The following is a 26,693-nucleotide window of genomic DNA, read 5'->3' on the forward strand; positions in this document are numbered from 1 at the left end:
ACGATTAAAAACAAAATTTTAAATAAACTTCTGTAACACGGGAGGATCAAACTAGTTAGTATATATATATATATATATATATATATATATATATATATATATATATATATGTTTTGCCAAATCAAAACAATCTAAAAAGTCTTCGTTCTAAGTAATCACATATGCCAATGCCAAAATAAACAAATAATAATCTAAATAAAACATCTCTGGCCAATATTAACACAAAAATTTAACAAAATCAAACAATAAGTATATAGTGTTACATACACTAAAACATTGCAATATTGATCCACTTATTGTCTTTCAAGATCATCTATTCCATCCTTTGTACGCGAATCATTGCTTAGTGAAGATCGGTCCATACTTAGCATCCTTCGAAAATAACTCAATCTCGAGACTGTCCCATTGACTTTGACTGGCGATTGCAACGTCATCACATCTGATGTCCCTTCCATAGCTCCTCCATTAGAAACTAAAATTGTACTTTCTAAAGGAGGAGCGGAAGTTGGGCCCGCCCCAGCCCGTGACCTAGTAACAGGCTAACGAGGCAAAGGTGAGATAAGCTCCACCTCATGACGACAAACGGGACAACTGGAGTGTGACTCTAACCATTTGTCAATGCACTCAGCATGAAAATGGTGCTTGCAAGTTGGTAAAACCCTGTTCATCTGGCCATCCTCGAACGAGCCAATACAAATCGTGCATTCAGGGTTGACCTGTGAATTATCCGGTCCATGATAAGTGTCCACATACTTGAGTATAGAAAGAGAAGCAATAACCGCAGGTTCAAGACCCCTTTTGGGCGGTTCTAATTCGACGTGTGCTACAAGCCCTATACCCCGAAACGCCACTCGTGCGCGTGCTTGGCGGCGAAGTATGTACCTTACATACACATGTAACATGATTGTTGAGTTCCAGTGGTGATCAGTCAACGGTTTAACTTTTAAACCCGGTTTAATAAAATTAGTTTTATAATTATTAATCATATTAATAACAGAATACGCAGCGGAATATAAAACGAGTAATCACCATTTAACGGAACCGTACAGGATCCGGTTACATACGATACGAGTACGAGTAATAATATACGATATATTGTTAACTACCGATGAGATAAATAATACCTCGGTTAATGATTAACCGGTTGAGACACCGAGGTACAACGAACAATGCTAGGTGACGAACTGAAGAAAAAACGAAGCAGCGGCGGTGCACTGCGGCAGCGACGTGGTGACTATTGATGTGCGTGACAACAGCGAACAACAGTAGCAAGCACACAGTAACAGCAACGATGATCAACGAGGGTTCGCGGAGCAGCGGTGGTGGTCGTATGGTGATTGTTTAGTCGTTGACGTTGGGGAGTTATTATTTTCTCTTTTAGTTTCCGCCGTCAAAACGTGAGTAATAGAGAGGACGGCTTTTTTGTTATCTTGGAGACCAAGATATTTATTAGGTTAACCACTTTATAAGATTATGTTAATAATGTCACACCCTCAAAATCCACTAACGGAGTTTTACCATCAGAGGGTGTGAATTAACATGATCGGAATCATTAGTTATAATCAAACACCATAAATAAAGTTTTCAAACAACCAAGACATCAAGTCTTAAGTATAAATGCGGAAGCGTAATTTGTAAACCAAAAAGTTTGCGCCACACAGGACGACTTGAAAACCCAAGTTATTAAGATAAAAATTGAAAGAAGTTTTCAAGCGATGGTGTTTAGCGAATGCATGTTCCTATACCGCGCGCCCGCCTCGATTACCTGAGAATAACATACTAAAAGTGTCAACACATGGTTGGTGAGTTCATAGGTTTATATAAATAAAGCGTTTGCATTTACGTTTGCGTTTGCGTTACCAGATAGTGTTAAGTCAATTATATATCAATAGGTAGCTAACTTATCAAGCATGTACTACTAAGTGTTCGACACCGAAGTTGACTGTTTATCAATTGCCTTGCCACCATGTCAACCATGACCATGGTAATGTGTTAGCCAAAATTACACCCACTCGACCTACAGTCGAGTTTAGAGTTGGGTGGGGTTTGTCAAACCCAGTAGTACTACTCAACAGTGACTCGCTATTATACAAATATTAACCGGTTCGATGTTATGAAGGACTTTGGTTGGTTTGTTTGCCACTTAGCCTTACAAGTGATATATAAAAACTAAACAAAATCTACAGCGTTGGAGTATGTTACCTCCCCCAAATAAAAGCATTTAAAAAGAGTAAAAAGGGGACGTGAAACTCACTGTTTGCGAAGATAACCAAAAAGATCCAAGAAAAGATGTGCGTCACATAAAATCCTCACTAGTGTTTTAAAAACAAAAACGAGATTTTCTAAGTATTTAAACTACGAGTGAGTCCCTAGACTCGACACATACAACTTATGCATGAGATGCGTTTCGTGTTTCGTTTGTGAAATAAGTGCGACTCGACAAACACGTTGGTGATACGTTACATGTCTGAACAACTACTTAAGTTTCAAGTATTAACATTGTACATTACTAGCAATTATCCCCCACAAGTGCAATTTGGTCAAAACATAGCAAACATCGATCGGTTATGCACTTTTCATGACAATTCAAGAAATACAGCAACTAAATTATCCAGACAGATTTTCACTCGACAAGATTACTCTTATTAATAAATCCTAACATGTCAAATAAATCGCAAAAAATCATCACAGAAGTACACGTGGGTTAGGTATTTAAACATATTTTTATTATATTTTTATCATGTATGGTTTTATCACAATGACCAAAACATCACAGCAAACACACAGTAATCGTTATCATGCGCAACAGAATGTTATTTGACATTCCCGTTAAATGACAAATCCAATTATTGCAAGACCAATTGTGTTAGATTCCTAACTCAATATGTTTTCTTCCAGAAGTGGAACCAACCCATTTGGTCTTGTAGTTTATGAGATATCTTAGTCGCAAAAAAGCCTAACAGCAGGTCTCCCAAATCAGCCTTGCACAATAGTTTTGTAAAATAATAAAAACAAACTTTTATACGTTCAAAAATTACAAACTCAGACTTTTCAGAAACTAGACTCGACCTAGTATATTATAGAATCAACAATCGCATCAAAACATAACATTAACATCGAGTTACAGTCGTCCAAACACGAATTCAATAATCTGTCCAGCATCAGTTTTCATCAAAACTCAATAAACAATTAACCTATGAACTAAAAATCATGCATGTATCCCTAAATCATCAACAAACAACATATTTAACACTAAGGGTTTATGTTTACAGGTTTAATCATACAATTAAATGATAGAATAAATTAGATATGAATCTTATTTACCTAGTTATCACCTTGGATCCTTCAACAACCCTGTAAACAACTTGTATGTGTATGTGTGTGTGTGGTAATCGGCCGAGAATGGTGAAGGGGGGAGGGGCTGTTGCCGTCATGTAGGGGAGAGGGAGAGAGTGGGATTAGGGTTGGGTGATTATGTTGTTTATATATTTATTAAATATAATACATGTTACAAATCGCCCCCTAAACTTCAAGTGAACTTAATTCTAGCATAACTAGTTTATAATATCCATAATAAGAGGTTATACTATACAAGCACACAATCATATGTCAACATAACACATATTTATACCGAGCACTTGTTTATATTATATATTGCTTGTTCACCAACGGTTTGAGTCGACTCGTGTGTGTCTCGATGGAATTCTGAAAGACTACTTGTGTAGTGATTGTCATGCGTCATCTAAACCCTAGTTTAAATGTAATGAGATATGCGTTACAGTTCGTGTGATCTTAAGTTTGAATTAACGAAGTTCGGATTAACGGAGTTAACCTGAAATTGACGAGTGTCACAAATAATCCTTTATAACCTAAAAAAACGATCACCAAGCCCAATACATAAAACTCACGTTAAAGTCCATATCCAAAAGTTTAAAGTTTATTAATTGAATAAACTAAAACTAATAGATACTTTTAATGATTAATTATTTAGTGTAAATAATTAATCTCGTTTGTTATTCGTCATTACCGGTTAAACCATTTAAGAGGATTTTAGTTCGTTTCCCAAGGTGTAACTCTCATGGGTCACAACCCGCTCGGCCACTTTGACTTATTCGAACCGGTCCATAATTCCAACAGTCTCCCACTTGGACGGATTCGGTTAAGTTTCTCAACGCTGACAACCAGCGGTGCTCTAGCTACACATGGTTGCCCCCAACAGGTTATGACATTTTAAATTCATTAACCAAAAGATCTTGGAATACACTATTGCAAGATAATGAAAATATAGTAATCGTTGTCATCTATCCTTTCCGTATAAGACACCAATTGAACAATGAGACATGGATCAGATCAATCTCATATGGCGTTCAACCATTATCGTTTTCGTTCTCGAGTCAAAGTGGTCCAATCAAACACACAGTAAGTTTGGGTGAGGCCTCACATGTTACCAGTTTGAATTAACGAAGGTGCCAAGATGTCCAACTGTTACATATCATGTAAGAGTACAGAATCCCATCTTGATTACATACAACTCACACTGAACTTCAGAATACTCCCAACCAATGCCTTTATGACTGGCAGTTACGCGACAACGTTTGACACTGATCAAAGAATACCTTTAGTAAACGAAAGTTCTAATATGTATCTCAGGTCTAAGGATACTAAAGGAGCATACCAATATCACATGCATCTTATGAATAAAATCCATGAAGACGATTTGATGCGAGTTACATCCAACGTCATTCATAATGAGGTCTATGAGTTTAGAAGTCAACCCTTTGAGTCCAAAGTCAGAATAGTCTTAATTCAGAATCGCTCCCACGAGTCTGACCGACTACGGATAATTTAGAATACAATATTCATGGATTAAACGTATTAAAATGAACACAGTTATAATATTCAATGTTTGCATTTAACCATTAAATCAAAAGTGAACTCAAAAGTATAATTGTTTAAATGTTCATACATCTAAATACTAAATCAAAACAAATTACTAGCTAATCTAAGACCGATAGCATCCCTATGTTGGTCATGCTTGTCCTGAGTCATAGGCTTAGTGAACAGGTCTGCTAGGTTTTGATCTGTATCTACTTTACTTATTATGATGTCACCTCGTTCCAGTATCTCCCGTATGAGGTGGAACTTCCTTAGAATGTGCTTGGCTCTCTGATGAGATCTGGGCTCTTTGGCCTGAGCAATAGCACCTGTGTTATCACAGAACACCTCGATTGGTTTGCGAATACTCGGAGCCACATCGAGATCGGTGATGAACTTTTTCATCCAAGCAGCCTCTTTAGCGGCATCCGATTCAGCTATATATTCGGATTCGGTGGTAGAATCCGCCACTACACTCTGTTTGGAGCTCTTCCAATAAATAGCTCCTCCATTGAGAGTGAAAACGAACCTGACTGTGAGCAAGAATCATCTCGGTCAGTCTGGAAGCTGGCATCAGTGTAACACCTTACAGTGAGCTCCTCCTCCACTCCCCCCAAACACCAAGAACATATCTTTGGTCCTATTCAAGTACCTTAGAATATTCTTTACGGCAGTCTAATGGGCCATGCCAGGACTCTGTTGAAAACGACTGGTCATGCTCAAGGCATACGAGACGTCTGGTCTAGTACATAACATAGCATACATGATAGAACCAAACGCTGAAGCATATGGAATTGCTTGCATATGCTTAGATTCAATATCCGTTGTCGGAGATTGCGATTTGCTCAACACGGTTCCTTTAGTCATTGGAACAGCTCCTTTCTTGGAGTTTTCCATTGGGAAGCGTGCCATTACTTTGTCTATGTAAGTGCTTTGACTTAGCCCTAGAATCCGCTTAGATCTATCTCTATAGATCTTTATTCCCAGAATATATGCGGCTTCTCCAAGATCTTTCATTGCAAAACAAGATTCCAATTAGTGCTTAACTTCCTTAAGCATAGGAATGTTATTTCCAATTATCAGTATATCATCCACATACAATATGAGGAATGATATAGTGCTCCCACTAGCCTTTCTGTAAACACAAGGCTCATCTTCATTTTTAACAAAACCAAACTCTTTGATTTTCTCATCAAAGTGAAGATTCCAGCTTCGAGATGCTTGCTTAAGTCCATAAATGGACTTATTTAATTTGCAAACCCTATTAGGATATTTAGGATCAACAAAACCTTCAGGCTGAACCATATAAACATCTTCAGAAAGATGTCCATTAAGAAAATCGGTTTTGACATCCATTTTCCATATCTCGTAGTCATAGTACCTGGCTATGGCAAGTAATATCCTTATTGACTTAGTCATAGCAACGGGTGAGAAGGTTTCATCATAGTCAACACCTTGAGTTTGAATAAAACCTTTCGCAACTAGCCGTGCCTTATAAGTTTGCACATTTCCATGCATGTTGGTTTTTCTCTTGAAAATCCATTTGCTCCCTACTGCCCGACTATCGGGGGGTAGCTCAACCAAGTTCCAAACTTGGTTATCCTGCATGGATTGCATCTCGGCATTCATGGCATCTTGCCATTTCTCAGATTCCGGATCCAAGATAGCAGATTTGTAGTTAGTAGGTTTGTTGCCAGATTCGGCTACTAATAAGACTTCGGGACCATCTAGATGCCACAAGTATCTAGAATTTGGTACGGGAGTCCTACTACTTCTGCGAACGCTTGTGTTCCGATCTGATGTATCAACAACAACAACTGGTTGATCAGACGCTCCAACTTCCTCAGCGGTTGTTTGTGGTTCTTGAATTTCTTCAAGTTCAACAACGCTATCTCCTGTTCCTCGATTGAGAAATTTCTTCTCAAGGAAGCGGCCTTTCCTCTTGATAGAAATCGTATTTGTATCAGGATGAAAGAAGTAATAACCGCTTTGGTTATAGTATCCGATGAAAACAACTTTTACACCGCGGGGATCAAGTTTGTCATTAGACTCACTTGAGATGTAAGCATCACATCCCATACTCTAAGGTAAGACAATTTGGGCTTCTTTCCCTTATGCCATATCTCATATGGGGTTTTGTCTATCTTCTTAGTCGGAGCTAGATTGACAATGCGGGCGGCGGTCCTAAGGGCATAACCCCAGAAGGAGTGAGGCAAGTTAGTTCTACACATCATCGATCGAACCATGTTTAGCAAAGTTCGATTTCTCATCTCGCTCACGCCATTATGTTGGGGTGTGCCAGGTGGAGTGAGCTGTGAAACAATTCCATGCTCTTTTAGATGAGTGATGAATTCTGAGTTGAGATACTCTCCACCTCGATCTGATCGAAGCATTTTAATGGTTTTACCAAGTTGTTTTTCCACTTCGCTTTGAAACTCTTTGAACCCTTTCAAAAGTTTCGTGATTGTGTTTCATAAGATACACATAAGCGTATCGACTATAATCGTCGATAAAAGAAACGAAGTATATTTCATGGTTTCTAGTTATGGTTCTGAAAGGTCCATATACATCAGAATGTATGAGTCCTAACAGATCACTTGCTCGTTCACTTTTATGAGTGAAGGAGTCTTTGGCGAGTTTGCCAGCTAAGCAAGATTCGCAATCATCAAACGAGTCCGGTCCTATGGATTCAATAATCCCTTCGGATTGGAGTCTTTTAACTCTTGCCTTGCTTATGTGGCCAAGTCGGCAATGCCATAGAAAAGCATCATTGATGGTAGTCTTGATACGTTTTGAAAGATGATTTACGTTATTCTCAGGTTGAACATCAATCTCATAAATACCATTTCGAGGTTTAGCCTCAAAATAGAAGATATCATTTAAGTAAGCAGAAATAGCCAAGCCATTAAAAACGTACTTAAAACCTTGTTCAAGCAACAATGAAAATGAAATGATGTTTCTGGTCAAACCAGGAGCATACAAACAATTGTTCAAATGAAAAACTAGGCCAGATGGACAAGTAAAATGAAAAATCCAGTTCCCAGAACCGGTACTCTCTTTCCATCTCCAACGATGAGTTCCATGCTGCCTTTATTCAGTTTCTTCCACTTCTCAGGCTCCTGCAAGACATTAACAATGTGGAAACAACATCCGGTATAAAATACCCATGTGTTGCTAGAGACAGTGAAAAGTTCAATAACGTATATGGAAATACCTCGAGAAGAGCCTTCACCATTGGCCTTCCTCTTGGCTAGCTCAGCTAGATGTTCGGGGCAGTTACGCATCCAGTGCCCCATCTTGTTGCACTTGAAGCACTGGCACTCCTCAGGAGGCGGCGGTTGTGCCTTTGCAACTTTCTTGTTAGTGTTGGTGGCAGATTTGGCAACAACAATAACTTTCTTCTAGCCTTTTCATTTATAACCTTGATTCTTGGGTTTGGGCTTCTGTACACCAGCAGATCGGATCATTAGAACTTGATTGGTCCTAGAAGGAATGTTCATCTCAGCCGTTTTAAGCATGTTGTGCAGCTCCGGCACTGTCTTTACCCAGCCATTCATGTTGAAATTCATTACGAACTGGTCGTAAGATCTGGGGAGAGAGTTGAGGATGAAATCCGATGCCATCTCATCAAGCATGGGATAATCAAGTTTCTTGAGCTGATCGATGTGCCCCTTCATCTTAAGAACATGTGCACTGACGGGAGACCCTTCTGCCATCTTGCAACTTATGAGTTGTTTCATGGTATCGAACCGCTCCTGACGGGCTTGTTTCTGGAACATGCCTTTGAGTTGTTCCAGCATCTCATAGGCACCGAAGTCTTCTAATCCTTTAGCAAGCTCAGAAGTCATGGTGGCTATCATAATACAGGAGACCTCAGCCGAGTCATCCCTATGCTTGTCAAGAGCTTTTCGAGCAGCGGCTGTGTTGTTTTTAGGCTCGTTTGGAACAGATCCATCGAGAACATACAGGCGCTTTTCCATAGTAAGAACGAGTCTTAAGTTGCGGTGCCATTCGATGAAGTTGGTACCGTTTAGTTTCTCCTTCTCAATGATAGACTTAAGGGCGTAGGGTGAATTTTCGTTTGAAGACATCTGATTAATAAAGCAAAAGTAAATTTAATTAGTATTTTCGATGTTGTAATCCTATTATTAATGACCCAATAACATTAATCAAATAGGAGTATGAGAATCTGGCTTCCAGTTATTAAAGGCGGCTGTAGCACACAACATTAATAAGTGGTTAGGCAAACCGACAACGATTGTCAATTGTGAATAGAGCACAACTCTCGGTTATGAGGCCTATAGGGACAACGATTGTCTATATAGATACGTTTAGCCTCATCTTTGCCCACTTTAAGTCTCCAGACAGCTTTAGCACGTAACAGGAGAGCAAAGTAATAATTGTCCTAGTATAGTGACGTGTGAAAGCGCCAGATGTGTCAACGAAAAGGCTTTCACCTTGATGGGATAGGCTAGAAAACGAGTGCGGTGCTGTAGCTCCAACACTCGAAATTTCGCAGTATGCCTCAAGTGTGACTTGTAGTAGGATTGGCACAAACTATTGGTTTTATATTGGGATTAATTTTAGAATTACCAAATAGAGTAAAAAGTCAAATTTTACTGTATTTATTATCAGGACAATAATGATGAACTCTTTCATCTCTCAGGACGCTTAGTTTTAAATAACCTATTAAAAACTAAGTTTGTCGCGATACGTCTAACCAATTTTAAGTTAATAGAGAACTATTAAGTTATAAGGTTTTGGAAAATCAAATTTAGTTTAATTTTGCAAAAACTTTATTGGTTAATTAAAATTTATTTTAATATATTTGATATTAGGTCGGTGGTATTATAACCTATTATAATCAAGCAAGCAACCACAATAGTAAATAAGAATATGTAAATCTTAAATGGCCAAAAGGTGATTGGTCTTGCTAGAGCCTATTAGCAAGACCAATCGGGTCAAGGGGTCACAACACAAACAACCACAAGGATGGACTCCTGGTGTATCCGGTCATCTTTGCTAACTCTCACTGACTTCAAGAACTCCGTGAGCTCGTCCTCGGTTTTCCTTCGGGTCTTCTTCATTACAACATTCACTAATACAAGTAATGAAAAACTAAACCCTATCTATTACAATTTTGAACCATTAAAATGGCCAAAAACCATAAAATAAAACCGAACAAAATAAATACAACTTTTAAACCATCCATATGGTCAAAAACCAAAAACCATTCAACCAAGCAAACAAGGTCGGGCCAGATTTACATATTCGATAAAAATAAAATTGAGCAATATTTTGGTCAAATAAAATAAATAAAAATTGACCAAACCAAGATTGCTCAAAAACTAAATCTAGATCAAAAACTTCAACTAGCTTGAAGTTTATGATGTAGGTCCGGTGAAAAGACCGGATTCGACTCGTATGTTGTAACCAAGGCTCTGATACCACTGTTGGGTTCACGTGGTGATTAGTCAACGGTTTAACTTTTAAACCCGGTTTAATAAAATTAGTTTCATAATTATTAATCATATTAATAACAGAATACGCAGCGGAATATAAAACGAGTAATCACCAATTAACGGAACCGTACAGGATCCGGTTACATACGATACAAGTACGAGTAATAATATACGATATATTGTTAACTACCGATGAGATAAATAATACCTCGGTTAATGATTAACCGGTTGAGACACCGAGGTACAACGAACAATGCTAGGTGACGAACCGAAGAAAAAACGAAGCAGCGGCGGTGCACTGCGGCAGCGACGCGGTGACTATTGATGTGCGTGACAATAGCGAACAACAGTAGCAAGCACACGGTAACAGCAACGACGATCAACGAGGGTTCGCGGAGCAGCGGTGGTGGTCGTTATGGTGACTGTTTAGTCGTTGACGTTGGGAAGTTATTATTTTCTCTTTTAGTTCCCGCCGTCAAAACGTGAGTAATAGAGAGGACGGCTTTTTTGTTATCTTGGAGACTCAAGATATTTATTAGGTTAACCACTTTATAAGATTATGTTAATAATCCTTTATAACCTAAAAAAAACGATCACCAAGCCCAATACATAAAACTCACGTTAAAGTCCATATCCAAAATAAAGTTTGTTAATTGAATAAACTAAAACTAATAGATACTTTTATTGATTAATTATTTAGTGTAAATAATTAATCTCGTTTATTATACGTCATTATCGGTTAAACCATTTAAGCGGATTTTAGTTCGTTGCCTAAGGTGTAACTCTCATGGGTCACAACCCGGTCGGCCACGTTAACTTATTCGAACAGGTCCATAATTCCAACAATTACAACCACCACAACTGTAGATAAAGTTATAATTGCAATCAACATGATCTTACTATTGACATCAGACGAGTTTCCGCTAGGGAAAAAGATAGAACTTTGATTATCATGATCATGATTATATTGTTGATCTCCAGACATAGTTGTTGATTAAGGTGCATGTTACGATGAGAAAAATAGGGTTTTTAAGGTTGAACCATATGTACGTGTCTGAGAGTAGATATGAAGAAAGTGGTGTGTAAATATGTGTTGTGTAGATTCGTTTTGTGTGTGAATTTGACCAAGTACGTGAATTGCGTGTGTAGGTGGTTCATGTTTTTTTTCAAAGACTCAACTGTTGGGAACCTTGTTTCAAAGGAGTTGACTTTGAATGTGGACTTTTCTCTCTCTAGCTGCTCAATTTTTCACCTTCAGTTGTTAATTTTTGTTAGAATTTGTTATTTTTGTATACACAGTATGTGGTGGGTGGAATCTGAAGACACGAGATGTTACTAACATAAATAATATCAAATTGAGGAGTGAACTTGAAAAAAAAAGTCAACCATTTATTTTTGTTTTTCAAATGGATGAGATTATTCATAGCACGAAACCACTTTTAAATTATTAATATTGTATCATTTCAGTCATGGTTATTACTGAATTATAATAAAATGATGCCAAAATTTTCTTCAATAATAGTAGTTTTTATAGCACGAAACAACATTATAATGTATTTTATCAGATGTTACATGTATTAAAAAAAATCAATCGTAACAATAAGCAATGCATGCATGTTATTTATTAGTGGGTTTATATTATTAGGATAACGTTAAATAGTGCAACAAAAATAGAAATGAAAAAAATGATAAGTAATCTAATTTATTTATTTTAAATTTGGATGGTAGAAATTAATTTAAAAATAAAAATTAACAGAAATAAGAAAAACATTAAGATAATAGGGTAATGTTAAAAAATAGGGTAATGCTAAAATATAGAGTACAACCAAAATTAGAATGGTAAAAAATAATTTAATTAATTGATCTTATATTTAAATGGTGAAATTAATTTAATAATAAAAATTGATGAGAAGGTTATTAAGGTAACAACCCATTTATGATAACTTTTGCTCTCTACATAGAAGACACATTTCAATTCTTCTTTTATTTTAAACTTCTATAACTTTTTCATACGGCATCTAAAAAAATCACCATAATAAAAGTGTTTGTTTATCTTTAATATAAATATCATATTGTTATAAATAAATAAATAAAAATTAGTAGGTTTTTTTATATTGTGTTATATAGTTGTTCTTTGTATTTTTTAATTGGATTTTTCTATACATTGTGTTATATATTTTGATCATTGTGTTTTTCAATTGATACTCATATTAAAGATAAAAAAAACTTCATTGTGTCTTTTTGTTCATCATGGTATCTTGTGTTTAACATTTGTTTTTTTACTTATCAATTCGTTTTAGTCATTCTGTAATACGTTCATAATGTTTTGTACAGAAATGACATGTGGCATTTAATTAATTTAAGAAAAAATAGTATTATGTTCATTGTGTATTACGTTCAATTCAATGTGTAATATCTAGTTTCCATTGTGTCTTATGTTTCAGGTCTTTGTGTTATATGTTTTAATCATTGTGTTTTACTTTTCAGGTTATTGTGTAATATGTATTCATCATTGTGTTTTATGCATTAGATACATGTTGGTATTTTTCATGATATTTACATATTATTATTACACAACGGTGTTATTAGTACTTAAAAAAACACAATGATGAGTTGAAAGGCATGACAGCGAAAATCAAAATGACAAACAGAAAAACACAATGATGAAAATGACATAATAGGATGCAAAAAGACACAAAGATGTAATTTTTGTTTTAATTTTTATTAAACAAAATTATACTCATATTAAAGATTATAAAAACACTTTTTATTATGGTGATTTTTTTATTTTTTTTATATATCATATGAAAAGGTTATTGGCGTTTTAAAATTATAGAGAAATTAACATGTGACTTGCACTTGAAGAGAGAAAATATTTACTATTACTTTTATACACTTTTACATTTAGTCCCACATGACACATATCAATTTATCATGGCTTATCACACTTTTACTTTTTATTGGCATTTGTAAAATAACTCAACCATATTTGTATTATTAATAGTAGATATTATATCTCTATTCAATTTTCACTCATAATCTATAATAATATATTTAAACGAAACCTTTAAAATCTTTCTGGTTGCTCCATACATTATCTCAAGCCACAAAATTACATTATTTGAAGACGGATGCTTCTCATGCATTTGACCCGAATTCACGGGCATGGGTCTTACCAAACCCAGATTATTCTTAAACAGGTTATAACATCTCATTAAATTTAAAATTAATCACAAAATATTTGAATATTAATATCTTATAAAATAGGGATATACTAAAACATAATATTTGGTTTTGTGAAAAAAGATATTATTTATAATGACAAATTTATTATGAAAAAATTAGCTGGTCATGGGTCTTACCAAACGTATATAGCTTTAAAATCGGGTTATAACATCTAATTTATTTGTGAAACTCTTTCACCATCAAATCTAAGTATATTATTAAGTAATTTGCAATAAATAAAATTAAAATTCAAAAAATATATATAAATATTTAATAAGAATAATAAAAATTAACCCCGTAATATGTGGGATAAAAACTAGTTAAAAATAAATGTTCATATTTATTTTGCATTTAATTCATATTGCATTTAGGGTCGAGAAACTTTACAATAATGCCTTAACGTACGATAGGTACGCGAGACGCTCAAAGACAAAACACAAAGGCAAAAATACCAAAACGTTCAACCAAAAACTTAAAACGCTCAGTCAAAAACTAAAACGCTCAAAAACGGTTTTCATGAAGAAAAGTAAAAAATTGATCGATTAACGATCCAAAACTGTTTATTTCGGTGAACCAATGATTAATTGGATATATATTGATGATTTTGAGATACTATGATATGATTTCATGGATTAATTTCATGAAAAATAAGAATTCTCGTATTATTGTATGAGATTGAGTTATAATAAGAAGATTAGTTTTCCTATGAAGGATATGAAATAATCTTATCCATTCATTTTAAAATTGAGTGGTTGAGATTAGATTAGAAAGATCATCAAGTGTAAAACAATGGTAAGGGCATAATAGGTATAACACATTTGTTGACTTTCTCTCTCCACATGCAAGGCACATGTCAAATTCCCCCATCATTTTAAAACGTCCATAACTTTTTTATACAACATTTTTTTTTCAAAAAAATTTCACCATAAAAACGAGTGTTTTTTTTATCTTTTATATGAGTACCATATTGCTTTATTAAAATAAAAAAAAAATTCGTGGGTTTTTACAAATTGTGTTTTACCATAATTGAGTTTTACAAAATTGTGTTATACAATTGTGTTTTATTTTTCATAGTGTTTTTTGCATTGTGTTTTTTACATTGTGTTATTTAATTGTGTTTTCATTATGTTTTTGTTATTATGTTTTTATTTTCATAGTGTTTTTCCATTGTGTTTTTTACATTGTGTCTTTTTCATTATGTTTTTCATAGAGTTTTATTTTCCGGCGAAATTTCTGAAGACTTTTCCGGCAAGGTGGTGGCGGTGGGCGGTGGTGGTTGTAGGAGATAAGTGAAAATTTTAAGTGGGTTTTAATTAAATGGGTTTTTGAAATTAAATTAAATAGGTTTTTAATATTAAGTTATTAGACAAAAATATCATCCTTTATAGTTTTTTTAAAAAAATTAAACTTCTTATTTGATCTTTTACAATAAATATTTTCATTTACATTTAATTCACATAAATAATGGCATGTGCATACAAGGAAACTTAAAATTTCTTTCATTTACACCGCATTTAATTATATTAAACGAGATTGTACGTATTGAAGGAGTTTTTTTTTCTTAAATAGATGTAAAAAAGTGTTTAGTATTTTAGCATAGTTTGAAAAATATTTACCAATTTAGTTACTTTTCTTTATCCTCTTTATATTTTACCTAATTTATACTTTTGTTTTATTTTTATTTTCTCAATCATCTCTTTTGTCGAATCAAAACTTCATAAATATTAACCACTTGGGCTAGCTCAAGTGGCCAGCTAAATGATGGGTAAGAGCTTGATGTCGGTTGGTCTCTCAAGTTCGAATCTTGATGGCGACACGAGTTTTCTATTAGAGTGTCCATTCCCAGAGAGCTTGCTCTTGTGGGCGGACAACTCCTGTCAAGTGGCAGGGGGCTCGAAATTTTCTCGTGGAACGCCTAGCCAAACTCGAATGCCAAGCGTGGGCCCGGTTAAGATAACATAGTCTTGGCCCGAGTGGGGCGGTTGGGGCTCTATCCGAGAGCTGTGGCTGATTATTCAACCACTATGAAAGTCACCGTTCAAAAAAAAACTTCATAAATATTACTATAATATTCAACAAAAAAATTCAAAAAGTTCTGAAAAAGAATATAGCTACAGTTCTACAAAATTAAAATTAAAATTCTACGAAAAAATCGACAAAATTTCAGAAAATTGAAAACAACAACAATTCAATAAAAATTCGAAAAACTCTACAAAAATTACAAACTAAATCTGTAATAAAAAATGAAAAGAAAAAAAAAACTACATTCACTAAATCTGAATGAGATTAGCAAAATAGCAAACTAACAAAAAAAAAGTGTAAATGAAATTGAGGGACACACGTCGTTCACAAAACGAACCTCGTTATTCAAATCGAACACAACCCAAGGTGCCTGACCCCAGTGGCGAAGCTAGAAAAAGTTTTCTATGGGTTCGGGATGTTATGGTGCTCGATTTTTTTTCTGGCTTCAAAGTTTTCGGGGGCCATATAGGTCGAGTTAGGTCAGTCATTCAGTCAAATAAATAAAATGAATATCACTATTATAACAAAAATAAATCGTCAACATTCAAAAAATTCAAGTATCATTCGCCCGTTTATAATGTTTATTATAAATTTTTATAGTATTTTTAAAGCTTTTTTATATTTTATAAAAGAAATATTCATTGTATAACTAATTTTTTTAATAATCAGTGGGTTCGAATATTATTTTTAAAATGAACTGGGTTCGTTCACCAAAAAAGAATTGGTTTGTTCGTTAATCTGTACCTATAGGTTACATATAAAATCGAAAAAAGACCGGGTTCTAGTAGTGGCCATGTAGCTCTGCCACTGCCTGAACCCAAACGTCGTTCGAATCAATATTAGAAATCGCCGTTCGAATCACGTTCTTGCCGTAGAAGACATGAAGTCACTAGAATTGGTTACCGGAGAAGAAATGAATTCATTGGAATATCAAGAGTTGTGGTGTATCGGCAAAATTAGCTGGGAAATTCCTACTACTACTGCGACGGGATAAAAGTAATTAAAAGTACCCCGCATTGATAAATTGAATGGAGAAAGATTGAATGAACTCAGGGGAGATGTTTCTTTAATTAAAAGTAACAAAAAAAGTAATTAAAAGTACTCAAATAAGAAAATATTTTTTAAAGTATACCATTTAAATAAATATCTTTTTGTAACTACACCTACTTGTAAAGTCGACTCTACCATTATGGGGCCTAAAGCACAATAAAAATTTGTGGCCCTTCTAACTAAACACTAATTTGTGGTTTTCTTGACCTTCCTCAAATACACCATTGCTTCTTGCTTCTATAAACCATAAACAATACCTGCAGCTCCACTATACTAGCATATAATATAATACCAAAGATTGAATATATAAAATTATTAAAATCAAAACATAATCCACTTTCCATCAAAATACACAAGAGAACAAAGATGTTGAAAAAATTATACCACAAATTAGGGAGCAAAGAAGAATCGATGTTACAGTTTAATGACTTTCAGTTTTTAGAATCTAAAAATTATTACCTCCGTCCCATTATAAGTGTTCTAGTTTGACTTTTCAAGTCTTTCTTTTGCAACATTGACCGTAAATATTTTTGTTCGTGTCATATAATACTTGATGAAAATTATATTAATGTAAAATACATTTAAAACCCAATTCATTTATATATTTTACATCAAGTATTATATAACACAAACAAAAATGTTGTCGGTCAAAGTTAAACAAGAAAGACTTGAAAAATCAAACTAAGACACTTATAATGGGACAGAAGGAGTAATAAATTTCAGATTTTATAATCAAGTTCTCAAATTAAATATTACAGTTAATTTAGGGTGGGGGTGGGGGTGGGGGTGGGGGTGGGGGTGGGGGGGCGAATTTTATCATCATTAATTAATACATAAACATAAATCATTGGAAACTTGAAAAAGCCTACTTTTAAAAGCCCATGTAATACAAACTTTGTTTTATTTAAAGGCCTAAACAAGTTAGAGGCCTAAAGCCCTAACTTGTTTTAAATGGCCCATGAGCCAGCCCTGCCTACATGGTTATAAACTCCATATTATAGGCCAACTTTCTACAACCATTTTTTTTTCTTTTTGTTGTACATATCTATACATGGGGTGAGTTTAATGAAAAACTAAAAAAAAGTGAAGACTCAAAAAGTGTTAGATGTAACTAATTTTACATTTAAAAATAACTTCCATAATTTTTTCCAAGTTTTTAACATTTAAAAAAACTTACATATTTTTTCGAAAGATTTTGTAAATAAATACATGTATAAGCCACTTTGATAAAAAAAAAATATTATAAAAAATAAAAGGAAAGTAAGTTTTTTTTACAACAATGTGTTTTTGTTTAATCAGAATGCCTTCCATATTGATTTAAATAAAAGCTATAAAAAGAATTATGCAAAAATATAATTTTTACACGTAATAATGAGTTTTTATGAGTTTTCTTTTTATACACATACAACACTCATGGTTATTGAGTTTCTCATAATTTTTTATAGTTCTCTAGTGAGCACATACACACATTAATGATTCAACGCAAGTATTTGTGACAAGTGTTTTATTATCCTCTCATTATTTTGTTGTTGAAATGTTAATTTCATTCAATAGTTTTACAACAATTATTATTTTTTTGAATGGCAATATTTATAAACGAACCTAGCAAAAGTGAGGCAGGTATGTTTAGCAAAACTAGCTGCTAGCTATAGTTAGAAGCTGGTGGATGTAGTTGATAGCTGTAGTTTTTTAGATATATTTAGATGTTTGGCAGAGTAGCTTAAGCATTTAATAAAATGTATAAAATTACTAAAATGAGCATAACTAAAAACAATAATAATAAATGTATTTATTCTGAAAGGTTATTTAAGTAAATTAAAATACTAAAAGCTGGTAGCTTTCTTTCTAAACACTACTAGTAGAAGCTTTAAGTTTTAAACTTTTTCTCCTAAACCTAAAATGCTTCAAGCTCCTTGAACCAAACAAAGCTTTTAATTGAGTATGAGTTTTTTCTTAAAAGCTTGATGCTCTTAAAAGCTTCCTGCCAAACATACCCAAAGAAAAACAAAAAGTTACATGATAAGAAGTGGATTTTTTATCCACTCGGTCCAACTAACTATATAACTTCTATCCCTTCCTGTTATCCACGTAAATGAGTATGTAAGAATAAAATCAAATATGAGATCTCTAGTTCTAACTTCACTTGTAAAAGCCGCTTCATTTTACGCACGCTAAATGAACCACCACACAGAAATAATGATGCCATGAATAACGTTCCTCTTCTTGCTTGTAATTGGTAAAGTGTCAATCCAAATCAATATACCATGAACTGACAACAAGGTCGGCCCGTGGGCCAGCGAAACCAAGCAACGACTTTAGGCACACACTTAATTAAGGTAAAAAAACCCACTATATACAGATTTATTATAATTGGCAAGGTAAACTCAAGAATTGTAAAGGCCCGGACCCTGGTGCTCTACTTGACGTTTAAATTACTCATAAACACAGTTTTAAATATCAGAGTAAATTAAAATTTTCGCGGAATAATTAAAACATCAACCATTCATGAGTCTTAAATTTAAACAAACATTCAAACATGCCTTTTAAGTTCAAACATCACAAAATATCATAACTTCAAATCTTCAGATGCCAGCTTATTTATTCTTCTGCCATGTGTGATTCTCAAGCCATCTATTTCATTATATTTGCCTGCGTGGATACTAAAATTCAGCTACGCTGAGTGAGTTCTGGTTTATCAGGCAACATACATTACATTCACATACTTACATATACGTATCCGAATATCAATATTAGATACTAAACCTGTTTACCTTCCTTTCATACATACATACATACATTCATACTTTCTTATTGTAACTTACTTAGTGCATACATAACTATTTCTTCATTTTAAAGAGCCTTCTGCCCTATAACCTTACATATATCATTAGGGCAGGCTACCTGTGAGATACGTCAAATTAGGGTTCCGATTGTATTCGTATTTGTATTCGTTTATGATGTAAACCGAACAGTTTTGTAAACCAAAACTTATGATATAATTAAAATATTGGTTTTTTATGTTACTAAATCATTCCCATTTGTTCAATTTGAAAAACCCCTTTTACGGATTCGAAAACGCCTTTAAAACGATCAAATTACATCGAAAACGAACTTCCGGGACGCATAACGAACCACGCAAGACGAGCTGGGCCAACCCACCCCACCCCGGGCACGCCGCGCCGCGCGGCCAGGGCAGAGGGGCAGGGCAGAGGGGCTGGTCGCACGGTGCCAAGTGACATCTGCAACATATTTTCGGGTTTTTGTTATTTTGTGTCTTGTCTTGATCCTTTTTGCATGAAAACTCTTGTTATTATCACACATACTTGACCATACTTATTACCCTATATGAACACCACCAATCCCTTCATTTTTCCCCTGCTACAACTCCAAAATCTCTCTCAAATTCAAAGATTTCAAGGTTGTTATTTTAGTGTTCTTGAAGGTTTGACTTCAAAAATTCAAACTAAGTTAAATCTTTCATTCTAATTAGCTTATATAGCCTTATTATACAAAATATATATAATATACACCCCTTGTTACCTTTGGTGGTTACTTCTCCGGTCTCAGTCGGTGAGGTTTTGGGCCTTGTAAGGCAAGGCTACGTGGAAGACTTTCGAGTCATTGATATATATATATATATAACTTGTTTATACATATTAACCTTAAATTCTGCTCATTTTAGTTTGTTTGTCATATTTACAAGTTCTATGGTTATGAGTTCTAAGAGTCTAGCCTCGGTTTAACCGTAAATAGCTCTAAACCGTAAACCGAACTTTGTTTACCAGTTTTTGTTAAATAATTGTTTAAACATGCTTATTGTTATATTTAAGTTTCTAAAATCATTTTTATGAGTTCTATGGTTATGGGTTTGTGAAATCTTACATCGGTTTTAACCCGAACCAAGATCCGATTCGAAAACCAAACTTTCGCTTAAAGACTTTATTGTTAATTTTTTGGTTGTAAACTTAAGTTATACCATTTATAAACTATTATACAAGTTCTTTGATATTTGAGCATGTGGAAACCATCTATGAACTTATTATGAGATGGAAACCGAACCAAACCGAACTAAACCGATTTTCACTCGTTTAAGACACACAAGTGTGTTTTTAACTATCAAGACTTGTATAAATATTTAAAAATACTTTATAAACTGATTTTAATTATTTTCTTAAGTACTTGGAAATATTGGATCCAACTTGATCTCATAACAAAGTTTGGACCGACAAAACCGAACACTCGCTTAACGTGCGTTGTTAGTTCTAAAACAATAGAACTACATACTTGGTTTAAGTCTTATTAAGTTTTATTGAGTTATCTCATAACATTCATTATTTTGGAAAGTTAACTTTGGTTTGACCAATTATAAAGACCCGAACCAACAACCCGAACACTCATTAAAACCCGTTTTAGTATCTTTATTCTAAAAGGACTTGCATTCTTGCATTTTACCCACCTTATTACTTAACATAGGTTGAGTAAATATAAAGGTTAGATACTTTAACCCGGTTTCGAGAAAACTTGTATTTTTATAGGGTTATTATTATAAATTCTTAAATAGTTACAATTTAAACCTTAAACTTTAATTGTTTACATTTCTTATCTTTTATTTTAAAGCTTTCTTAAAACAACCTTTCTAATACAAGGCTTTTACTTTTATTTAGGCTTTGCTCGTTAAACCCGTCATTCCAGTTAAACTCCAAATCATCCATCTTTCAAGTTTATTACTAGAACGTGAGTACTTTCATACCCCGTTTTCTATCTTTCGTTTTGGGGGTGTATTGCATACTTATTCAAACTAAATGTTTTATACTTGAGTCTTAAACCACAAACGTCATTGTATACTTTACTTAAATAAATGCTCGATTTGGTGTTCCATGCTTACATGCTTATATGCTTTTGTGTTTACCGCTTTTGGTTGGTTGATTCATAAATCCGTGAGCTATCTTGTATTCTCTCATAGCACGGTGTCGTTAATGTATTCTTATTAATGACCTCATGAAATCCGAATCTATTTGGTATTCTCTTATAGAAGGTGCCACTAATGTATTCTTATTAGCAATCTCACATTTATCCAAATTATTGCTATTATTTATTGTTCCGTGTACAAGTTGTGGAAATTTCATATTATATACATATTGTTCAAAACTACGAATTGCTCACCAACCTTTGTGTTGACAAACTTTATTTTATGCAATGTTACAGGTTTGCATTTAGGTAGATTCGAGATGGTGAAGAAAACGTTGTCAAGACCTTTAGGATATTAGTAAAATGAACAATATTTGATTTGCTATATTTTAATATCTTATGAACAAGTATGTTATGTGACATTTTGATGTTGGGAAATTAAATGAGTTTGTTAAATATTGGCGCTTTAAATAGTGTCATGCGCTTATGGGCAATCCGTCGCATCCCGGCATGTTCCGCCGCCTTTGGTCGGGGTGTGACACTACCCTACTTTCCCATATATTATTAGGGTTTGGTCCCTCTTTTCTCAGATATTTTCAGGTTCTGGTCCCTACATTCTCAGAAATTATTAGGGACTAATCCCTACCTACTCAAATATTATTAGGTTTTGGTCCCTACTTTCTTAGGTATTATTAGGGTATGGCCCCTACTTTATATACAACCATACGACTATACAACCATACATACATTCCATACAACATATAACCATATACTTATGTCCTTTACTATATACATACACTTTCACATATCATACACTTACTATATAAAGTAAGTGTGTTAACATATCACATAGATTATGCACACAACCCCGAAAAACATACCAGAGAAAAAGGGCTAAAAACTCACCTAGATCATGTTTCTTCCAGAGAAAATGGTAACTCCTTTCTTCAGCGGCATATGTTACAGGGTAGTGAGTGAATGTAGATTTCGGCTAAAATTTCACCTAGGCTTGAATATGTTAAGACTAGTGAGTGAGTGTAGATTTCGGCAGCTTAACGAGAGGAAATCAATAAAAATAATAAATGCTTAGTTATCAATAAGTTACAGTGTATATATAAGTGACGAAACCATTTGTTATACATCTCATAACGAATGGACTCCATTCGTCATCATTCCCTAATCTATACATTAAGACCAACGAATGTACCATTCGTTGTCGTCATTCGTTAAACAACCTTAACGAATGGACAAAACTAAATACGTATGAGCTCATTTGTTATACATCACATAACGAATGGCTCATATTACATTTATGAATGTACCCTAGTACATTTACCAAAATGCCCTTATATGTTACAAAACCAAATCCATTATAAACAAAGACCGAGATGACAAAACGTGCACTAACAACCCCCCCCCCCTCGTCTAGAGTTATTTCTCTTGATCATTTGAAGCGCTTGGTGTTCCAATCAGCCAGGGCCGGCCCATAGGGTGGCAGGGTGGTCGACGGCCACAAGCCCGACACCCTGTTAGGCCCGAAATTTATTTTTTAAAAAAATTATATTTATATTAAACAATATGTATATTTAATGTTTAAACCTAATTACATGACTACTAGCTTGGTCTAGTGGCAAAGGATTATTACTCTCAACCAAAAGAACCAAAAGGTTATGGGTTCAAGTCTCATTTGAGTCATGTTTAATTCCTTTTATACAAAAAATTTTAACACAACCCAAATTATAACCAAGTAAACCTGTATGAAAATTTAATTGTTTTTACCAACAAAATACTCCTTTTTAATTAAGGTAAAAAAAATTCGCCTTCGGCCAAAACATTTTTTGCTTTCTCGGAGCCGGACCTGCAATCGGCGCATCTATGAATGCCGAAAGCATGAAAAACACGGACCACACACTAAAATTGCATAGCAAGATCATAGTCTTTCATCTCGGCCCTAGTGCCAACAAACCGACATTGAGTCAAAAACGAGTGGAAAAACAATATTTGGCAAAATAGATAGTATATAAAACCGTTTTCCATCTCGTTCCGACCATTAAAAAGTGTATGTCCAACATCCCAAAACCAAAACCAAAACCCCAACACTAGATACGCTCGGTTAAACCCAAACTGACCAACCACAACCGCGAAACAATCTTTCAATTATATCCAACCTAACCAACCGCTCCCAACAAACTGAAACAGTGTACCAAACCTTACCAACCCGCACCAAAAAACTAACTCCTATAACTAGTTTCTAACCAAACCCGACAACCAACTAACCAAGTAAAGGCTAAAACTAACACTAATATTACATAAGGAATACAAAAAAACATTTGAGTGAAGCAAACAAGGAATAAAGTTGCAAAGATTTGGAATTTTAATGTAGCGCAAGTGACTTGAATGGTGAAGAATGAGTTAAAATTAATGGTAGGTTATGATAATGTGATAATATTATGATGATTTTAAGGTTTAATTTTGTGAAAAAGGGTGAAAAAATGGTGGATTTGGTGAAAAAAGGGGTTAGGGTTCATAGGTTTTGGGTGAGGAAGAAAGAGGGTTTTAAAAAAAATGATGAAAAAGGTATAATCTGGTAAAAAGTTGAAAAAAAATTGAATCTGCCCTCCCCTATGGCCGCGCGACCAGGGATGGGCTCCTGGCCGCGCTGCTCGGCGTTCTCTTGGTGCGTATTTCTTGCTCACGTCGTGCGGGGGTGGGGGGGTGTTCATGCCTTGTCGCGTGGCGCGACGAGGCGTTTTTTCCAGAAAGTTTCGAATTTTTGGTGCCTAAATGCCTTAGAAAAAATTTTAAAAATTACCAAGTCTTTTTACGTCCATTTTATGTCATTTTTATGTGCAAAACTAACCTGAACCTCTGAATTTTCGTCAAATCCTCTCTCCATAATGGTGATGATTCCTTGAAACGACTCAACGGCGCAAAAAAAATACAAAAACTATTGTTAGTGACTCACGAAAAAAAAAATGAGAATAAGATATAAAAAATATACAAACTCTACATTTGAGTTTTCACTGAAGAACCCTTTTGATGATTCAGTTCGATGGGTCGAGCGGAGTTTTTTCCATCTCGATTGAATCCTCCGACCCTCCAAGATAATGCTATAAACGATGACCGTTAACTTTTCACGAAGTTCCATTGTCCGGATTCTCTAGCTCCACCGCTCTATACGGGAAAATTTCTTTCACCAAATACGGTCCCGTCTACTTTGATTTCAGTTTACCTGCAAATAACTTCAAACGATAGTTAAATAATAATACCTTATCACCTTTCTTGAAGTCTTTACCTCCCTTTAAACGCCGTTTGTCCAACACTTTTTTCTTTTCCTTGATATCCAACGATCGAGAATATGCCGCATCACGAAGTTCCTCAAACTCAAGAATTTGAAAATATCTCTTCCTTGCAGCCTCGATAAGATCAAGATTAAACGTCTTCTCTAAATTTCTCTTCACCCCTATATTCTCATTCTCGACTTGACCATTCGTTTGAGGATGGTAAGCGGTAGAGGTGCGATGAGTAACTCCGCAACGAACTAATGCCTTCTCCATGACGGCGTTGCAAAAATGAGTACCTCTATCACTAATAATCGCCCGTGGAGTATCGAAACGAGTAAACAACTTTTTGAGAAACTTCACAACAACTCTAGCATCATTTGTGGCCAATGCTTGGGCTTCAACCCACTTGGAAACATAATCTATAGCCATTAAAATATACTTGTAACCACCAGAAATAGGAAACGGTCCCATAAAATCAATGCCCCAAACATTAAAGATGTCAAGAGTTTGTATGGGATTTTGAGGCATCTCGTTCTTTGATGAAATATTACCAGTGCGTTGACAAGCGTCACACGTCTTAACAAACTCTATCACATCTTTCACAATCGATGGCCAATAAAAACCAATATCAAATACCTTCTGAGCCATGGCATGCGCTCCATGATGACCTCCCGTTAAACCTTCATGAACATATTTCAAAATATCCAACCCTTCTTCTTTCATCACACATCTTCTAAGAATCCGATCACCACCAATCTTGAAAAGAAAAGGATCATCCCAAACATTACAAGAAACATCCCGATAAAACTTCTTCTTTTGTTGCGAAGTCATTCCCTTCAACACAACGCCGGTAGATAAATAGTTAGCAAAATCGGTAAACCATGGAATACCTTGCTTTTCGGCCGCAACAAAATCAATCGACTCATGTGGGAATCTATCTCCAATATCTTCTTCACGAATCTCCTATCTCTTTGGATCTTTTAAACGAGAAAGATGATCCGCCGCTACATTCTCCACCCCCTTCTTGTCTTTGATTTCTATGTCAAACTCTGAAAGTAGAAGAATCCACCGTATATGAGGAGGCATCACGTCTTTCTTATAGACGGTGTCGCTAATGTATTCTTATTAGTGATCTCACATTTATCCAAATTATTGCTATTATTTATTGTTCCGTATACAAGTTGTGGAAATTTCATATTATATACATATTGTTCAAAACTATGAATTGCTCACCAACCTTTGTGTTTACAAACTTTATTTTATGCAATGTTACAGGTTCGCATTTAGGTTGATTCGAGATGGTGAAGGAAACGTTGTCAAGACCTTTAGGATATTAGTAAAATGAACAATATTTGATTTGCTATATTTTGTTATCTTATGAACAAGTATATTATGTGACATTTTGATGTTTTGTAATTAAATGAGTTTGTTAAATATTGTCGCTTTAAATAGTGTCATGGGCAATCCGTCGCATCCCGGCATGTTCCACCGCCTTTGGTCGGGGTGTGACACTACCCTACTTTCTCATATATTATTAGGGTTTGGTCCCTCTATTCTCAGATATTGTTAGGATCTGGTCCCTGCATTCTCAGAAATTATTAGGGACTGATCCCTACCTACTCAAATATTATTAGGGTCTGGTCCCTACTTTCTCAGATATTATTAGGGTATGGTCCCTACTATATACAACCATACGACCATACATACATTCCATACAACATATAACCATATACTTATATCCTTTACTATATACATACACATAATTCAGGAGATGAAGGAACTTAATAAGGTTTTTTTTCCTTGAGGAATGGGTGTAACAATTCATGGTTTATAAAAGAGGAGCGTATTTAGTATTGAAAATACAAAA

At 34.6% G+C, this 26,693-nt stretch overlaps 1 pseudogene; it reads right to left on the reverse strand.

The window, feature by feature from the left end:
• Nucleotides 1–293: 293 nt before the first annotated feature.
• LOC143601253 (E3 ubiquitin-protein ligase ATL41-like) lies at nt 294–11,378 on the reverse strand (annotated as a pseudogene).
• Nucleotides 11,379–26,693: the final 15,315 nt, after the last annotated feature.

This window comes from Bidens hawaiensis, unplaced genomic scaffold (genome assembly GCF_021521415.1).
Source record: "Bidens hawaiensis isolate Kalapana, Puna unplaced genomic scaffold, B.hawaiensis_p1.1 tig00055978_1, whole genome shotgun sequence".
Lineage (NCBI taxonomy): Eukaryota > Viridiplantae > Streptophyta > Magnoliopsida > Asterales > Asteraceae > Bidens > Bidens hawaiensis.